Raw genomic sequence first — 18,548 nt, 5'->3', positions numbered from 1 at the left:
TTCTCTATCTTGTAAAATGAGAGCTCTGCTGCTGCTGGCCTATATGAACTGACAGGGACGTCTAGGCACAGACAGCGGCTCCTCTGTTCACTTCCAGGGAAGCACATGCTGCCCGAGAGCCAGTTTCATCTCGGAAGGAGACTGTTTTAGCTTCCAGCTGTGAGACCGGTCCATACAAGCTTCATCTCTGCTCTTCTCTCCTCTTGGCTGTTTACCCACACCTGGAGAAAGGCTGAGGAGGAGGCTAGCCTTGACTTACGGTGTGCTGGACCACATGCTTAAGATACAAGGACTTCATACTTTGGTTAGGTGGGGCTGGCTTCTAACCCTGGTCGGACCACTGACCGTTATTTGGCCTTGGAGAAAGGCTTCCATGCTCCAGCCTCACCTTCCCACCTGCAGGTGGTGGTGAGAGGGCGTTCACACTCTTTTCCCATTGTGGGAGTGTTAACATCAACTTGCATAGCATACTGACAACCATATTCCCTTCCAGTCACTGTCCCATCCTTCAAATTGTCAAAAGGGGTGGGGCCGGGCTTTCAGTCATGACAGCTAAATGCTCCTGTCACATATTTTCCTTTGAAGTTCACTTTTTAATTTTTCTTTTGAAATGCTCACAAAGAGCAATTGGTGACTTGCTCTCTCCACGGTGCTTGTATCTAACTTAGGAGGAGAGATTTGGCTTTCCCCCATAATGTAACAGAAAAATAAAGAGTTGAAGTAAATGAAAATATTTAGGACAATTAGTGTAATAACTGTGCTCCTGTGAACACAGTATGTTATTCGAGAATTAGAACAAACTCAGGAATGTACAACCACCAAATCTTGTGATTTTATTTTATTAACTGTAAACTTACCAGAACATTCAGCATCTCATGAATGCCAAACATCCAGACTCATTCCTTTCTCCAAACTGCGCGTATGTGCACTGGCGCAGTATTTGGAGAATGAAGTTCACATTTGATGTTTAGTCTAATAGTACATGGCAGGACTGGGACACATACTGATTCCTCTAGGGAAATCCTGGCTTTGGTTAACTTTAATTAGCTAATTGTGCAACCCCCCCCCCCCCCCACTTAATATATACGGAAATGAGGACAAGCACCTTTGCCTTGGTGTAATTAAAACTAGAATGATGTCAGCAGCAGGTTTAAAAAAGGGATTTCTATTTGTTTTATCACCAAAAGGTGGCGTCCTACCCCCATGCCCTTTATTTAACACACACACACACACACACACACACACACACACACACACACACACAAAACCTTCCTTGCTTTAACAAGAAACTTCTAGTTGATTATTGATAAAGAAATTAAAAACCTGTTCCCTGTGAACGTGGTGACAGTGTCTTGAGCCTTGGTAAAGTGTCCCTGTAATGTAAACCAAATGGGCGTAGGGTTCTTCAATCAGCCGGCACATCAGACAGCATCTTAGCCCAAACCAGTGCCATAGATCATGGGATCTGCAGCCAGCCTTTCCTTTTGTCTTTAAAACATGTTGCCAATCTGTCTGGAGCCTCTTCTTGTAAGTGAAGGTAAAATTTAAGACAGTTAAAATTCAGATCAAGATCAGTAGCAAGCTAAGGATTTCATTCTTGGTATAGTTATAACTGGGGGGCAGGGGGACCAGAAAAACAACACAAACCATAGCTGAATCTGATAAAGAAGATCACAGTAGGAATAGTTCTTTATGGACTATGCACAAAGATGTCATATTTAAATAAAGTGCTGTCTCCCAGAGTTACAATTGTACAACCAGCTACATACCATAAATAAGTTTTATTTGGCAGGACCATCATAGAAATTAAAAACAATGTTTTTTTTTCCCCAAGGACTGGCTACACTGTAGATTCCTATTTAATTCTATATGAACTCCAAATATGGGCTTTCCAGTGATGTCCGAGGTTTTGTGAGACTATCAACCAACTTGACAGAAACCTTTATATCAGAGCCTAGGCCGTAGCAAACCTCCAATAAATAGTAGATGTTATTACTGTCAGCAGTGGCCTGTGAGAGGCGTGGCAGCAGGAACTAACTTGGTATATTTTAAAGTACTCACAAGATGGTCTGGAATATTATAGAATATGTATTAATGTCTTAACAAAGAAAGCATGAACCTTTTACAGGACCTAAAATCTATCTCACATACATAGTTTCTAGTATAGAAAAATGGGATGACTAGTCATGTTTGCCTGGCATCGAGTATTTTACAGCATGACCTCTACCAGGCTGTATACCTCAGTATGCACTAACTACCTTTCTCTGGCTTTATTCTGCAACACCAGTGAATGGTTTTGTTAATTATTTCGCTTTCCAAACATGATAGAAATTTAAATGGTAGTCTCACATTCTCATTTCAATTTAGATTTAAACTCTGCAAATGAACGTTTAATAATATTTGTCGAAAAACATTATCCAAGAGAATCTATTATAATCTATTCAGGGTATTATTTACATCCGTACTAGTCTGAAGATGCCAATGGCAGTAGGCACGCCCCGGCTCCCTCAGTGCTTTGGGGGAAACCATAGAGTGACTTTCAGAATATTCTCATAAAGAATTATCCTAGTAGACATACTAGCCAGTCAGTGGCAGGAAACCCTGGCTTGGGAGTTTGGCAGCCTCTGGGATGATGGGTATGAAGAAATAATCTCTGTTCACTAGAAGCCACAGAGGTTCTGTATCTTTCTAAGTCCTGTGTTGGAAACACCAAAACAAACAAACAAACAGCTTCCCTGTTTATGTCAATTAAAGTGCTTTTTGTCTTATATATTTTTATTTATATCTCTAAAGTATTTCATCCAGGCACCTTGGGTACTTATTTACATATTCAAACAAACTTCAGAACAGCAAAAAAGAAAAAAAAATTCTCACCTTCCAAAGAATTGCACAAAGCTTTTTTTCTCACGTGACTGATGTTCTTGAGAGGAGGTAATTTGTGTTAAACAAGTGATTGACATGCTAGCCCCGGGTGTTTTCTTAAGAGGAACCGTGGAGAAAACAGTTCTCCTTTGCAGCCACTTTCCTCCCTAAGCTCCCCCACCCCCACCCCCCGCCCCACCACAAGTGGACCTGGCGACAGGGATAACATTCCTGCAGGGACTGACAAGGCCTGAGGGAGTAAGTTCTTGCTCCCATCACTCTCTCCCGATTCTGCGATGCTGGGGAAAATCCCCCTGGCTGGAGGGGTTTCTGTTTCCTTGCAATCAGGGGTTTGTCCTTCAGCTGAACTTTCACCTTCCGAACTCGCTTTCTTTCATTGGACAAAGTGCAGAAAGAAAAGGGGAGAGACCGAGGAAGGAGGACCCGGGAGCAGGCGCCGGGCTGGAACGCCGCCCCTGCCGCCCTCCGCTCCAACTGTCACCCAGGCGAAGCACTTTCACTTTTAACTGGAGGAAACTCTATCCCCGCCTGTCCTCTTCCCTCCTGGATTTCTTAGCTCAGACCCTAGCGAATCGCCTCGGCTTTCCCCTCTGCGTCCTAGTTGCTGCCACTCTTGCTCTCCATTACCCAGGGTCTGAAATGGGCCCCTCTCCTCCCCATCTCCCGAGAGGACCCCTCCAGCCCAGGCCCCTCTTTTCCCAGCTTTTCTCATCCAGGCTCCTTTTGCCTAGGAACTGTTGTGTTGTTTCCTTCCCGGGTCTTGGGGCTCTGCCTCCCTCTCCTCCTCTTCCCCTCCCCACATCCCTCACTTGGCAATTGCGATTTCTTTTCAACCCCCCCCCCCAGCTCTGTTGTTTACCCAGCAGGTGGATGTGACGTCAGGGACGCACAACAGCAAAAAATAACAACATCTCCCTCCGCGACGCGATGGCCTCTCTTGCGCGCCTTATTTATTTATTTGTTCCGGGATGCGGGGGGGAAGGGGGAAGGCGACCCAAGGGCGCCGCATCGGGGTGCAGATCGCGCTCGGCGGGTCTCGGGGGCTTTGAGTGCGCGGACAGCGGGGCTTGGGGCCGGCGAGGGGCCGGGGCGGGCTGGGGGCGCCTCGCGGCCGGCGGCGCTGGCGCGGCTCCGGAACAAGTCCCGAGCGGAGGAATCTATTGTTATTTATTGTGTGGCAGCTGCACGCTGTGCTCGCGGCCCGGCCCTCGCCCGCGAGTGCGTGTGTGCGCGCGTGTGCGTGTGTGAGCGGGGGGGCGCGCGCGGGCGGGAGTGGGCGCGCGCGGGGAAAGGCCCCGAAAACACCTTAGTTTGCACCGAGAGACCATTTGCCGCGGGTGAGTTCGTATTTTTCCATTTCTGCTCCACTTTTTTTTCCCCAAGCCGCCTCCTGCCTTGTTTCCGCCACTTTAAACAACAACAACAACCAGCACAAAAAAAAAAAAAAAAAAAAAAAAAAGGAAAAAAAAAAGAAAAAGAAAAAAGAAAAAAAATTCCTACTTTTCATCTCCAGGCTCCACGTGCATCTCCCCCAACCCTCTATCCTCGACTCGCTCTGGAGTCGGGGCCCAGGCTCTGCGTGGGTGGGGGCCGCGCGCGGGCGCCGGGCTGGAGGAAGCGCGGGAGGCTCCCGCACCCTTGGGTTCATTTGCATAAGTCACTGGGGTGCGGTGGTGGCCGCACAGACCAGCTCGCCTCCCCCTCCGCCCCTCGCGCCTCTCTCTGCGCTCTCTCGAGCCGCTCGGGTAGAGCGATCAATAAGCCCAGGCCGCCTGTCGCAACTTTGAGTGCCCAGTGTCAGTGTTTGGTGGCCGCCTGGTGCGGGTACGCGGGACCGGCCGCGGTAGGCGGGGGCGTGTGGCATCATCTCCTGAGCTCAAAGTTTGAACTTACAGCAAACTTTTCCCCTGCTATCCGAGGGTGCGTGCCCCTTCTGTGCCCCCGCGCTGCCCCGAGAACGCTGGAGGGCTGAGCAGGGACGCCTGCGCCCTGGGCCCGGTGCTTGGCGACATCCCTGCAGCCACGCGTGTTTTGGTCCAAACTCAGCGGTGTGGACGCTCTCTAGCTAACCCCTGAGAGCCTGGAAAACTCATATACACACACCCGCGCACCCTCTGCCAGACACGCACCCCACGCGCGGTCGGCCCCCGCTTGTCAGAGACAGAGCCCGCGCCAGCCGTATCAAGATCGCGAGTGGGCTTGGGGACAGGGCGCACCGCGAGAACCCTCGGCGCCCGTACTCTCGACACCCCGCCACCACACACTTTCGCTTCTGACCCCTGCGCCTCTTAAGCTCAGGGATCTCCTCTGCGACACGCGCGTGCCACCGCGCCCCTCCGGCCCTGTCCCGGCCACCGATGGCTCTCCGTTTCTCGCCTGCGCGCAGCTTTCCTCCCGTGCTCTCGGTACTCCGTTCCTGTCCCTCGGAGACGTCTCTCTGGAGCCGGCCAGACGAGGCGGCGCGCGCTTCGGGTGGGGACCGAGGCGGTGGCGGCGGCGCCGGGAGCCGAGGAGTTTGCCAGCTGCCGCAGGGTCGTGGTCATCTGCTGCCTCCGCCTCCTCGCGCCCCCGCCTCCCCCTCTCCCCCTCAACCCCCCACCCTGCTGCGCTCGGAAACTTTGATTCCTTGTCCCCCTCCCCACCTGTTGTGAGCTCCGCCTCAGTCCCCGGAGACTGGCGGTGACACACACGGGCGCCAGGGAGCTCCGCGCCCAGAAACAAAGTCTCATGCCCCCCCACCCCAGTGTTTGCTTGGAAATTGCTGCCTGCAGCACCCCCATTCCCGCGCAGCTCCCGCCCCCTGGGAGTCTAAGGACTAAATAAACAGTTGTAACTCCAAACCTTGCGCCTGCCACCGCAGCCCTATCCCACCCCTTTCCCCCGGTCCTGCCCCTCCTTTTTTGTTGTTGCAACTTTGTAAGATCCCGGGAAGGTGCTGAGACTAAAGCTCAGGCCGGGCTCCGGGTTTCCCGATCCCTGCAGGGATCCCCCGCGGCGCATCCTCTTTCCCTGTTTCCTGGAGCTCGGGGGTCCTCTCCTTCTTGCTGCCCCCTCTATCTTTGCTCCTGGCCCCCTCCACCTAATCACTTCGTCCCCTTCGAGTCCCCCACCCCCACCCCACAACCTTCACGGAAGGAAGACTTGCTGAGGGTCGTCCCGGTCTCTTGTCGATCGCAGACCCCGAAACTTTGCCCCAGGAGGACGGCGCGCGGCGGGCGAGCCGGCGAGGGGCAGCGGCGGCGGCGGCGGCGGCGGCGCGGAGAAGCGTGGAGCTGCCGGCGCCTCCTCCCCGGACTCCGTGGGTAAGTCGAGGCGGTCGTGGCAGGCACGCGGGCGGGGGGAGAGAATCGAGGAAGCCGGGGCGCTGTACCAGCCAGCCTGGGCAAGCAGAGATCCGCGACCAGGCGCGGGGAGCAAGGAATGTGCCCATCCGGCTGGTAGGTGCAAGCCAATACGGGACCTGCTTTCTCCCTTTTTCTCTCACTTTCCTCCCAGAATCCAAAAATCTGGAGATCAAAGTTAGCGTGCAATGTGAAGTGTAAAATGTGACATCCCTCGCTCTATTCAGCCCGCTCCCCCCTTATAACTATTAATTATTTCCAAGCCATTGTGTCCAATACCCTAGCTGGGCTGATTTCAAAGTGTATTGATTTAGGCTAGGCTCATTCTACGCTTTCATCTTAATTTATTTTCTTATGGCTTGACTAGAGGACCCAAAATGAAACTTGTTTCTTCCTTTTCCTTCCACCCCCCCCCCCCACAGTCCCTTCATCTGGGTGCTTTAGGTAGAATAATGAAGTTAATGAACATTTCATTGGGTTGCATTTGAGCTTACCCAGCATACTGCCGAGGGCCCAAGGGCTGCTCTCACGGCAAGCACCAGGTATTTTCCGAGTTCTAATTCTTATTTTGTCGCTGCTCTTCAAGCAAGAAGGCTCCGGGAACATTTTGGATTCCGGTTGAGGAGTCTGCCGGTTGAAACCCTTGTACTTCATCTTCCTTGGGCCATAGCCTGGAAGAACTTGCAAGAGAGATAAAGTGAGAAAAACCCAAGGATATTTAAGATTTTTTTTTCCTGTTTCTGAAAATGTATTGGAGGATCCCAAATTCTTGTCTTTTTTTTTGCACTCTTCACTTTTTTCACAGTGAGAATCAGTTTGAGGACTGGCTTGATGAGAATTTAAGAGAGCAAGTAAGACTTGAGACTGATTTTCTATCCAGGGGTGTCTTGCTTGATGGAGGCAACAGAGTCCTTGCTAATTTCTATTTCAGATCATTTTCAAGAATTCCATTCCAGTTTTGATTTTGAAGTGCATATCTCTTTAGTGTCTGGAAAAAGAAAAATGGGCACAGATTTTTTTTTTAAAGGGGGGATGGGTTTGCCCTCCCTTCTTTGAAATGTCTTTTAATTAAAGAGCATTAAAAGGATAAGTAAAATTCAAACACCATTCAAAAAGTGTCAGCTAAAATCTTAGTGCAAGAAGGGAAAGGTTTAGCATCCTGCCAGTGGCCATAACTCCCTAACACCCCCCCCCCCCCATTTTGGATTAGTCATTGTATGAGAGAGGGGGAAAATTTTTTTTTTTTTTTTGAAAAGTAAACAGCCTCCAACTGCTGACCCTTGACAACCCAAATTAAGGAAGCAGGGGAGATCAAACAGCGGCTGCTGGGTTGCTGTCAGGAACTGCGGTGAGGGAGAACCCAGCAAGGCTATATGTTCACTTATGCAGAAATGGACCATTGCAAATGCTTATCTTTATTGTGCAAGTGAAGCCTCACTTGGAAGGAAATGCCCAGCCTCTGGGCTGCTTTTGAGTTCCTATGGATGTTGAATTGCTAAACAAGTTACTATTTTGTAATACATTTCTTTTTTAGGAGAATGCACCCAAAAGGTATCCAAAGAATATTAAGTCCCCAGAATTCTGTCTTACTTGTTAACCAGAACCTCACCAAGGCCCTCTTTTTCCCAACCTTAGACTCCCACACCAGTTAGATAACATTTTCTCACATCTAGCTTAGAAGACTTGCCTTCTTAGGGAGCCAGAGTTTTATATATGAGCGTTTAAATTTGCTGTTGTAGTTAAAAACAAAAAGAAGAAACTCAAGTGATAAAACCCAGTTTTGGAATTTAAAAAGAAAGAGCCTTCTCTAGAGGCTTCTCTAGATTACACATGACCTCTTTTTTCTTTTTTTCTTTTTTTTTGATTGACATTCAGTATGACCAGCTGCTGCTTTATTCAGTTTCCTTGTAACTTGGCCTCCCTTGTTGTCTAGGAAATTTTAACTATTTCACATTTTCAAGGAAAGTAGCAACAGTACTTTCTTTAGCATTTTATTTTCACAGATTTATCAAAGTAATACCAATGAAACATCAGTTATTCAAAGTAACTTGCTGGAGATGTCCTCAAGATACTATGTTCATATTTAAGTCCTGAAGTGCAAACTATGCAACACTTTTTTTTCCAGTTACAAACTATCTTTAAATTAAATGTCATCTTTAATTAAGTAGAGCAAAGTATGGAATAGGACAAGTAAACACAGAAGAATAAAAATGATTGTCACTTAAGGCTTGTATTTTTAATTACCTAGTACCTGTCACATAGTGACTACTTTGTCGTTGTTTTTTTTTTTTTTTATAAGCTAGAGTTTCATAACCATGGTACACAACATGTTTCAAAGTCTGACCCTTTTATTGGGTATACCTTTATTGTATAATTAAGCAATGTGGGTTAAACATACACATGGATGCTGTTAGGCAATTTTCTGTACTAGATCATGTTTTTTTTTTTAAAGCTGTAAATATTTTCTAGTTAAATCATTTGTACCAACAATAGCAGAAGTTAATCGAGTTAATATTGGGCCTAAGCATTTTTATTTTGCCTGTGACTCAGGTTTTCCTTGCTTCTTCCCAGACCCCTTTGTACATTTATGCTCTCAGGCTCTGGGGAAGGGAAGGGTGTTATGTTGGCAGCAGTTGTTGAATGAACAGAAGAACTGGGCTATTTCCTAAACAAATACATTTTACTACAGCGTGGCCAGTACTAGAGTTAGGAAAGAGAAGGGAGAGGCTAGCACATTGGACAGCTTTTGAAGCCCAGCTTCCCCTTTGCAGCCATTCCTAGTATTTGGTTTGCACTGTTCACTTTAAACCTAAACTTAATTTTGTATCAATTATCTTTCCACCTCTGTCTCTTCTCTATCTCTCCCTCCATCACCCTCTGACAACCCCCCTGCCCCAGTATATTCTGTCAAGTTTAGGTGCTAGAGGTCTGATCCCATTTCAGTGGCTATAGTGAGATAATTTGTAGGGAATAGCCAGAGTTTTACCTTTTAAAAATAATTTTAGGCACATATTAATCAAATTTCAATAGATTTCAGACTAACAGAAAATAGTATAAATTTTGTTTATGATTTGGTTACTTTAAGGTACTTACATTAAAGAAACTCATTTAACCCGAGTGCAGAGCATTAAGCAGGGAGGGAAGGACTGCAAAGGCCTCCAGCCGCCCTTTGCTCTCCCGCTAATCTTAAATTACTACAATTTAATTGCAACTTCAAGGCATCGAATATGGGCTCATTCTGCAGGTTTCAGAAAGGGTTTCCAGAGCTTAGCTTTGTTTACACAGGTGGTATTTTTCTTTAAAACATTTTTTTTCCTGAGTACCTTTTTCATACTTTTTTTATCCTGTTAGATATCATACCCCTTTTATATAATTCAGCCAGAGTAAAGGCTGGTTTTGCTAAGTAAGCAATAGTAGCCATTGTCTTTGAGCATGTTTTAAAATCTAGACTATAAATAACAATTGGTTACGTAGAGAAAATAAATCCAAGAAAAGCATTTGATGACTGAACAGGTGAATTCCATACATTGAGATTTTGTGTGGACATTTATTATTTGTGGGTTTGTTTGTTTGTTTGTTTGTTTTTTGCCTGCAGTAAATTTCACCAAGTGATCAAACACTGAGTGTGTGAGAAAAGCCAGCCAGAAAGTTTGCACGTTTTTCCAAATGATCTTTCCCTTTGCTTCTTCCGTCATCTGAGGGCCACTCAGCCAGCATGGGTGTGCAAAGAGCCATCTTCAACTGAATTTTGAAAATTACTTCTTGTCTGATACTTGGATGAATTAAAGCTAGGGATGCCAAAAGCTGGCGCAGCAGCAGTGTGTGAGATGAGATGACTTCTTAAAATAGGGGCAAACCTGGCCAAATTAGGATGCCTTCTGCATGCCAGTTAACCCTTCCAGTCCCTAGGAGATGCTTTATCTCTGTGTGCACGTGACCACAGGGTTAATGGGATGTAATGCTGATTTGGCTTGTGTCCCCAACCTGAAAATAAATGTAAGGAACATTTAATTTCAAGAAATGCTTTTTTTGCTTTTGCTCCTTCCGATGATGATCTTGCTCTGTGGGCTCCAGGCTGGTGTTCTGCAGAGAGGGAATCCGTGGAGGTCAAGTGTATGGCAGTTAGGAAAGACAACTAGACAGCTTGCTTTGTTTCTTTAGTAAGTTATTCTTATTAATTACTGTCTGTTTGTGGGAAGGCAGTTTTCAAACCTCATGTAAAAGGCAGCTCCCATTCACAAGAGAGGGCTGGAGGCTGTGTTTGGTTCTAGCCACTTTTATCCGTGTGAGGTGTGTGGGCCAGATGGGCTTGTGGACATCCTCCTCTGGGCTTGGTTTTCTTCCTGCAGTCCCGACACGGGGGTTTTACCATATGCTTTGCCTCTGAAACACAACAGGTGCTTCTTGGGTTGTTGGTGTGTGGCTCTGAAAGTGAGAATGATGGTTTCTTAGGCAGGCGGGAGAAGAAAGAACTATATGTGAAGACAAGGCCTGGCACTAGAACAGGTGCATACGCCTTTGCCTCTGACTCCCCCCACTGCCCCCCAGTCATTCTGTCCCACAAAAGCACTGGTGAGAGCACTGGGTGGGGTGGGAGGGAGGGGAACGCCGGTTTTCACCTGGGGAGGTTTCCTGTGACTCTCTAGTTAGGCAAAGGCTCCGGGCTGAGTGCAGAGTACGCTGGGGGGCTTTCTGGTGGCTTGATCTTGCTCTTCCAGGCCACTCAGTTGTTGGGTTAAATTAGTTTCCTCAATCCCAGTACTTAAAGCAACTAAATCGTAAACAAAATTTATATTAGATCCTGACAACTAATAATCTATTTAAATTACATTAACGTATCTGGGCAAAATTTTAATTAAAGACCGAAGTACTGTCAAGCCCTGTAAATATCCTGACAGGTCTACTCAAACGGAACTGATACCGTGAAATATTTACATATGTCTGGTGTGTTCGGTGCATCTCAGCAGTGCCTGTCCTGAGCTAATTGCACTTTCTTTCCAAATCACAGTTTTAATAAAATAGTTTTTTTTTTTTTTTAAAGAAATAATGAATACACATACAATCATGTTCCATAGTTCTGTTTACTACTCCAGTCTTTCCTTGCTGGACCCTTCTGTGATGGGTTTATTCTCTCATATTGCTGTTAAATCAGTAGCTGAGGTGGAGGGGCCACTGACTGGAAAGCGTGTCCTCCTGTTTGAAGATGTAAAAGGCTAGCTTGGCTCTCAGAGCATCTAACGAGAAGACGAGAGCAGGTTGCTGAGGGTCCCTGTTTATGTTTCAGAATAGAATCTCTTCGTTTCAAACAGGGATTGTCTTCTGAATTTTGTATCTGGATACATGCTTATTTATGACCAGTGCCATTTTGCCAGGGTCTCTGATTTTTACTAATCGTGTACTTTGCCTGATGACTAGAATACTGGGTTCTATTTCCAGCATCAAACGTAGTGTGAATTCCCAATGTCTTTCTCTCATCTATACATTCCAGCATTACTTTGTCTGCTTTCAGAGATTTCCAGGCTCCTGCCTGTGAGTTACGTGATGGAGGGCTATCCTGTGAGCTCAGTAATTCAGCAACAGGGGCTTGTTTTACAGTATCAGGTCAGTGAGTGAAGCCTGTAGAAGAAGAGTGTTTCATCTGTTTTGCTGGAGCTGTGCCTTCCCTGTGCAAGGTGAGCACAGCCATCAAGGTAGATGCTCTTATTAGGGGTGGAAGGAGGTTGCAGGCAGTCTTGTGGGGATTTTGTTTGTTTTCAAGACAGAGTTTCACTTTGTAGCTTTGGTTCTTCTGGAACTCGATCCATAGACCAGGCTGGCCTTGAACTCAGATCTTCAGATCTGCCTGCTTCTGCTTCCCAAGGGTTGAGCACTAGGATTAAAGGTGTGCACCATCACAGCCTGAGGCAGCCAACTAGTTTCTTTAATCACCTGTATTGTGTGTGTGTATGTGTGAGGGAGAGAGAGAGAGAGAAAGAGGGGGGAAGGAAGGAGGGAGGGAGAGAGAGAGAGAGAGAGAGACAGACAGACAGACAGACAGACAGACTAAGAATGAATTTGAGAATGCATATGGATAGGATAATTATTAAAGTACACATTTTTGAATCAGAACTCTGGGTGTGTGTATGTGTGTACCAATGTGTACTGAGAGAGGACTGGCCAGGCATTCTGTTCTGTCTATTGCTTTCTACCTTATTTCCTTGCGATAGGGTTTCTTCCTGATCTTGGAGTTGGCTCTTTTTCAGATAGGCTGCCTGGCCTGTGAGCAGGGCGTCTTTTCCTATCACAGTGCTAGAGTTACAGGTGTGTGGCTGTTCCTGACTTTTACCTGGGTACTGGATCTGAACTCTGGTCCTCCTGCGTATGGAGCAAGCACTGAAGCCATTGGCCATCAGCCCAGCCCTTGAATCAGAATTGTTTTTGACTCACAAGTAGAGTACATTTGTAACATTTCTGATGCAGTTCAGATGCCTACAGAATAGAGAGCCATGGTCGCAGGTGATTGCTGTCTCTGGAGGCAAGCATGCTGAGTGTTACTAACCACTTTTTGTTTTGAAGCTGACCCCTGTATTGCTGCTGTGGTTGTCTTTATTTACAGCTCTCAGCAGGGCTGTAGTTCAAACACAAGAGGTGGTCACACAGCTCCTGGCTCCCCACATCTGGGATGGGGCCAGGCTCTGTACTTGAGGAAAACACCATCCACAGTTTCACAAGCATAAGGCAGGGAGAGGAGAAAGCTGACTGACTACCTCAGTGCTCAAGAGTCACAGAAGCACCTGCAACCACTCTTCAGGAGGATTTGCATGGCTTGGCCACTGTAAAACCTTAACAGGGGTGGGCAAGCTTCTTTCCCAGAGTCAGGCACAGAAGGAGACATTGCTTGGAGATGCACAGGCTACCTAAGAGCTTCAGGGTTCAACCAAGTGGAAGGAACATTGTAGAGCATCATCTCCTTCTACCGAGTATCCCGGCTTTTCCTTCATGATTCGTCTCCCTCCGTATTTCCTCGGTGGTGTGGGTCACCTTATTGCTGTCAGTTGCCATCAGGTGTCATTCTGGGGTTTCCTTTCTGCTCTCCTTCAAGTTTGATTTCAAGATCTAAACTATCTATTCCTTAGATTAACCTGCTGGCACAAGTATTTTGAATTCCTTAAGCATGTTGGGGAGATTCTCTGTGTATGTGATGGGACATGCACAGATATTGATGGAAAGAGCCTAGCCAAGGATACCACACAAATAGACTTGCGAATCCTATCAAGAATGCCTCCTTCGAGATGATGAGATAAGGGGAGGTCAGGTGCTATGGAGGCCCGCCTGTGCAGGTACTTAGATCTTCAACTGTAGCTCTCCCTACTCGGATCTGAGAGTTACCCAAGTGAAAGTTGTCCTGACATTTGGGTGTGGGTGGGGTCTGTGTTTGTAATGGACCTTTTGAAGTTACCCAGACTTCTCTTAACTAGTTTTCTAATTTGCATTTTAATTCTGGTGTGGCCTCATTTTAATAACAGCTGAGAACTGTTCTTGCTGTTTAGGACTTTCCATTTAGGTTGGTGCTGGGTGCTGGTGCCCTTTGGGATAATTAGGTGGCACAAAGTTCATTTGCCTCTGTTCAAAACGTTTATGCACTTAAAGACAATCCTCCAGTAGACAGAACTTCAGCACTGGAGATCTCAGCTTGATGGTAACCGAGGTGTCTTGCTTGTTGAAAGGATGTTAATCATTTCATTAAGAAAGATTAAGTAATTAACTGATATTTCATTAGGGAATCAATAGCAGTCCCCTTTTAGTGATGTATTCTAGTGATTTTTGACTAGGAAGTTGGCTGTGTTTAATTACATGGAGAGCAGGTTGTTGAACATTGTAAAGTAAGAGACACTGCACTTTGAGAAACTATCACTGTCCATGTATGACGCTGAGAGGTTGGGAGAAAACATATGTATTAAAATAGTTTCTTGCATAGGCTCCTCCGGTATGCCTCTAGATTTGATTCTATTTTGTGTGTGTTCTCTGTGTTTAAGAAAGGTTCAGCTGTCTAAGTGTGTTGTCTTTTCTAAGTAATGGCTTTGGTTGCAGCAGATGCATGCTGACAGTAAATATGAGGCTCTCACTTGGGTTCAGTGTACCAGGAGCAAGTTCTATTCCTTTCTGTAGACAGGAGTTGGGGTTGGGGGTAAAAAAAGGAGTTACTGGGCAGGGGTCGGGGGTCTGCTTCTGCCACCACCTCTCTGTCTGAGTTAACTCCAGTGCAGTTTCTAAACATTCCAGGACAGGGATGGGAGGGTCCTCCCCACCAGGCAGAAGTTCATCATTCTCTGTCACCCCTGTGTTCTGATGTCACACACAGGGACTGCTGGCATCCCTAGCAACTGAACATTGAACAGATCCCCGAGGAGGAGCCGAGTCAGTTCAGAGTTCCATTTTTGTTTTGTTTTGCTTCGGAAACAGGACAGTTACTTTTACTAAATATAGAAACTTTCTGTGGTGGAGATGACTTTCCCATAGTATAGTACTACTGGTAAAGAATTCCTTAAGCATGAGGTAATAATAAGTGATTTGGAAAGCCTTGGAAATGGATTTGGTTTTGGGACACAGGGCTTTAGGGTCACTGCCGAGTGCAAAGCTGCTGCCTCCACCCATTGAGGAAGACTTTAGAGGTAAGGATTGGACAGACCTTTGTCTTAAAAGCTATGTGTTTGTAATTTTAAATTTGGGTTGTGAAATATGTAAGGCACCAAAGGAACAAAGAATATTTATTTGGAGCATTGTGTGTCTGTGGCCCAGCTTTGAAACACTCAGGCTTCACCTGTCCTCAGCCCTTCAGAGGAGGGACATCAATCTCAGTTGGCAGGTTTTTGCTTCCTGGAGTGTGTGTGTGTGTGTGTGTGTGTCTGCGTGTGCACGTATATATATGTGTTTAATATATAAGAATGCATTCCTCATAAGAGGATTTTACATTCATGCGCTTATATTATAGAACCTTACTGTATGTAGTCTTTGGCAACCTGACTTTAAAAAAAGTATTCAGTATAGCTAGTGAAATTCATCCATATGGGTATGTATTGCAGTAGCTAATTTCCCTTTTTCTTTCTTATTTTAGCTATGTCTGTTTTTCCTGCATCTATGTGCACCATGTGTGTGCTGAAGTCAGATGGGGAGGGTCATAAGAGAGAGTCAGATCCCTTAGAACCATCATGTGAGCAGTAGGAATTGAACCCAGGTCCTCTGCAAGAGCAACCAATGCTCTTTCCCCCTGGGCCAGCTTCCCAGCTCCTACCCTTTTCATGTGACCCATTGGTAGTGTTGAATTTTTAACCCCAAACAAACTCTTGATATTTGAACCCCAAACCTAGCAGTATAAAATTTGGGCTAACTTCGAGGCCTTCAGTCCTGACTCCTATTCTGTAATTTGCTTATTTGCATGTACTTTCACAGGAAAATAACCTTAAATAATCGCAACCATTTATCAGGGAGTTTGATTAAAAATAATCTTTCAAATGGCCAGTCTTTTCTTTTGGGGTGGGGGGTGGTGAAATCGGCATTCATTTGAAGGAGCCTGTCCATTTCAAGAGTTGGCTTAGAACTTAAGAGTTGCATATGCAGCGTAGAGAGTTGAAGAGGGACGTTTAATTAGCGGGCTCTTTATACTTGGTCTGTATCCTTGGTGTGATGTAGCACCTTGTTCTTTGGGGAGAGAGTGGTTTCTGCATAATTTAAAGGACTGGCATTTTGATGGTAAGAAAGCCATATAAATAAAGATATGCTTAGATGGAAATCAGAACATGTTTTTAAAATAGTGCGCATGTCTACCTTCAGCTCTGTTACCAAACTTGCTGTAGAAGCTGGAGTTGAGGCTCTGTGATTATGCTAATGACCGTGAGAATCGATGGTGCGAGGCGGGATGTCATCAGCGGTATAATCGGGGAAAGTTACCCTTTTTTTTTGTCATTAAGTATTAGTGATAAATAATGCACTGTTCATTCTGAGTAGATGGAACATATTTAATTCTGATGTACAGAGTTTCAATTTCATCAGGCTCATTGCAGAGTAAAATGATAATCTTTGGTAATTTGAGAGGAAAGAGAAAAGGTGTTTGTGTCAGCAGGACTAGCAGAGGCCATCTCGAAATGTTTGCCTTGACAAGCCAGAGAGGGCTGGGAAAACTTGCTTTTTTTTTTTTTTTCTTTCCTGGACAACTTGGTTATTTGTGCTGACATTTTATTAGAGTATCAGGTACTCAGTAAATAGCACAAATGGCTGGAGATGTTAAACAAAATAGTCTAAAGGTAGCTAATGTTTCTCTGCAGAAGGGAGGAAAATCTAACAGAAGGGAATGTTTGGACAGTGCTCCTTGGAAATGAAGGACATGCTCAGTGTGGACGGTAGAGCTTGTGAGCCATTAAACAACAGGTTTAATTTAGGCAAAAAGTGGCTGGCTCGTAGCGAAGAAGGTTGTTCTTGGTCGTGATTTTTCAGCGAGGAGTTAGTTGGACTGCTACCATGGCATCTTTAGACCTGGGAAGCAATGACCCTAATCTGTAGCAGATACTTGCGTCTCTATAAATGGGAGTCAGCACTTGTTTTGTTGATGCATAGTTGTACTAAGTGACAAGAGAGAAAAAGAGAATAATGAGCTGTGTTTTATAGGCTGTAAGAACCGGTGATTGAAAGATATGAGAGCGTCTGATGGGAGCCTGCTTGGAGGACACTTCTTCCAAGGATGCATTATTATAGATTCTCTGGAAAGCACAGTCCCACCCTGGCCTGGGCCGCTGAGTCCTGCCTTTCCTTGCTTCTGTCCCTAGTATGGGGCCCATGCTGGCTCTGTCCAGCTCTGCCATCTGCTCTTCCAGCAGTGGTCTTCCCTGTGGTAAGGCGGGCCAACTGGGTCAACCATTGTGATCTGGCAGGTATCCACGGGGAGCTAAGATCAGCCAGGCTCATTTTTATGTGTGTCCAAAGCCAAGATTTCAACTTGGTGAAAAGCTGTGGAATTTATCTCCCAAAGCGTCGCCCAGACTCTGCTTTTCCTTTCTCCAACTGCCTGAGTGCAAAGACGATTGCTTAAAGCTCCTAATTATGCGATCTCGCAGTATCTTCCAACACCTGTGTGCAGTGCGGATCCTGGGTGGTCATGGCGGAGCCTGGCTCTGGCACCTTCTTCTCTTCTTGATGGGGGAAGTACCAGGGGGCTGACCATGCTTCCAGGTGTGAACAGAGAATCAGAAAGGGTGACCCTTTCTTTTGACCTAGAACTTGAGCCCCAAAAAGTATCTTTAGACTGTTGGCTACTTTTACAATAAGTAAGTCAGAAATAGTGTCTTTAAACTATCTGTAGCTTGTCATATCCATTATCTATATACGTATCTGTAAAAGTATTTTCTCTTTTCCTTTGCCAAGTGAGCATTAAAGTTTTGTATTGGAATGAGGAGGCAAGTGGGAGCCAGTTTGTTTTTGAGCCATGCAGTATTAATGGGGGAGTTTGCTAAGCTTCTGACATCCCGGTGTCAGAGGTAGTGATGGCCGACCTGTCAGCTCTCCAGAGGACCTCATTGATGCTCCAAGCCAGTCGCACCTTTGTCCCAAGGAGACTGGAATCTAGAGAGGGGATGTGACATTGATGTATAAACTCACATGTATGTATCTAAGGGAAATGTGTTTGTGTACATGGCTATCTGCTGTATGGACATATGGATACATTTTTGGAAAATGACAAGCTGTTTTACAGGGTTTGCCCCTAGGCTGGCCAGTAAGTCCCAGGGATCCACCTGTCTCTACCTTTCCAGTGCTAGATTGCGAGCACGTGCCATCGTGGCTAGCTTTTTACATAGTTGCTGTATAGAAGCTTTGGTCCTCATACTGTCATGAGGCTCTCTCTGAACCATCTGTCCTCACCCATCGGACTTGACTTCTCACTGTAACAAAGGTCGGTGATGCTGGGATTGTGCCCAGGCTCGTGCACAAGCTGGGCAAGTGTTCTACCACGGAGCTACTTCTCCATCCCAGGGACATTTTCTTATATTGTATCCTATGTAATTGATAATGACTACTTCGTCCTACAGTAAATGTATTTATATGTCATTTTCTTCTTTTTGAGAGCAGTACCATGAAGGCCAAATGTTCTCTGCTGTTTGGTGTGTCTATAGGTGTCCTGAGATGTGTAGAATAGGCCTATAGAGCCATGTTGATGGAAGGCAGGGGCCCAGTTGTGGGTAACATAGTATAAAGTATCAGGGAGTAGCTTCAGAGAGCATTCACATGGTCGCAGCTCTTGAGGTTAATAATAGATGTATGATCCTGATACATGCCATTCAGTCTCTCAGTGGCGCC

General features: G+C 45.9%; 1 protein-coding gene across 7 annotated transcripts in view; it reads left to right on the top strand.

Annotated features, from left to right (window-relative positions):
- Positions 1–4,052: 4,052 nt before the first annotated feature.
- Positions 4,053–18,548, top strand: part of Foxp1 (forkhead box P1) — a 600,509-nt gene continuing 586,013 nt past the window's right edge. For 3 of the 7 annotated variants that reach the window (XM_031382733.1, XM_031382734.1, XM_031382732.1), the window contains exon 1: positions 5,486–6,185. The gene's annotated coding sequence lies outside the window, so the exon portion shown is untranslated. Of the gene's footprint in view, positions 4,221–5,482; positions 6,186–18,548 lie in introns of those variants that run through there. The other 4 variants (XM_031382735.1, XM_031382736.1, XM_031382737.1 and 1 more) reach the window with 3 other exon arrangements.

The sequence above is a fragment of the Mastomys coucha genome, unplaced genomic scaffold, assembly GCF_008632895.1.
Source record: "Mastomys coucha isolate ucsf_1 unplaced genomic scaffold, UCSF_Mcou_1 pScaffold20, whole genome shotgun sequence".
Classification (NCBI taxonomy): Eukaryota; Metazoa; Chordata; class Mammalia; order Rodentia; family Muridae; genus Mastomys; species Mastomys coucha.
This window is presented reverse-complemented; position numbering and strand designations above follow the sequence as displayed.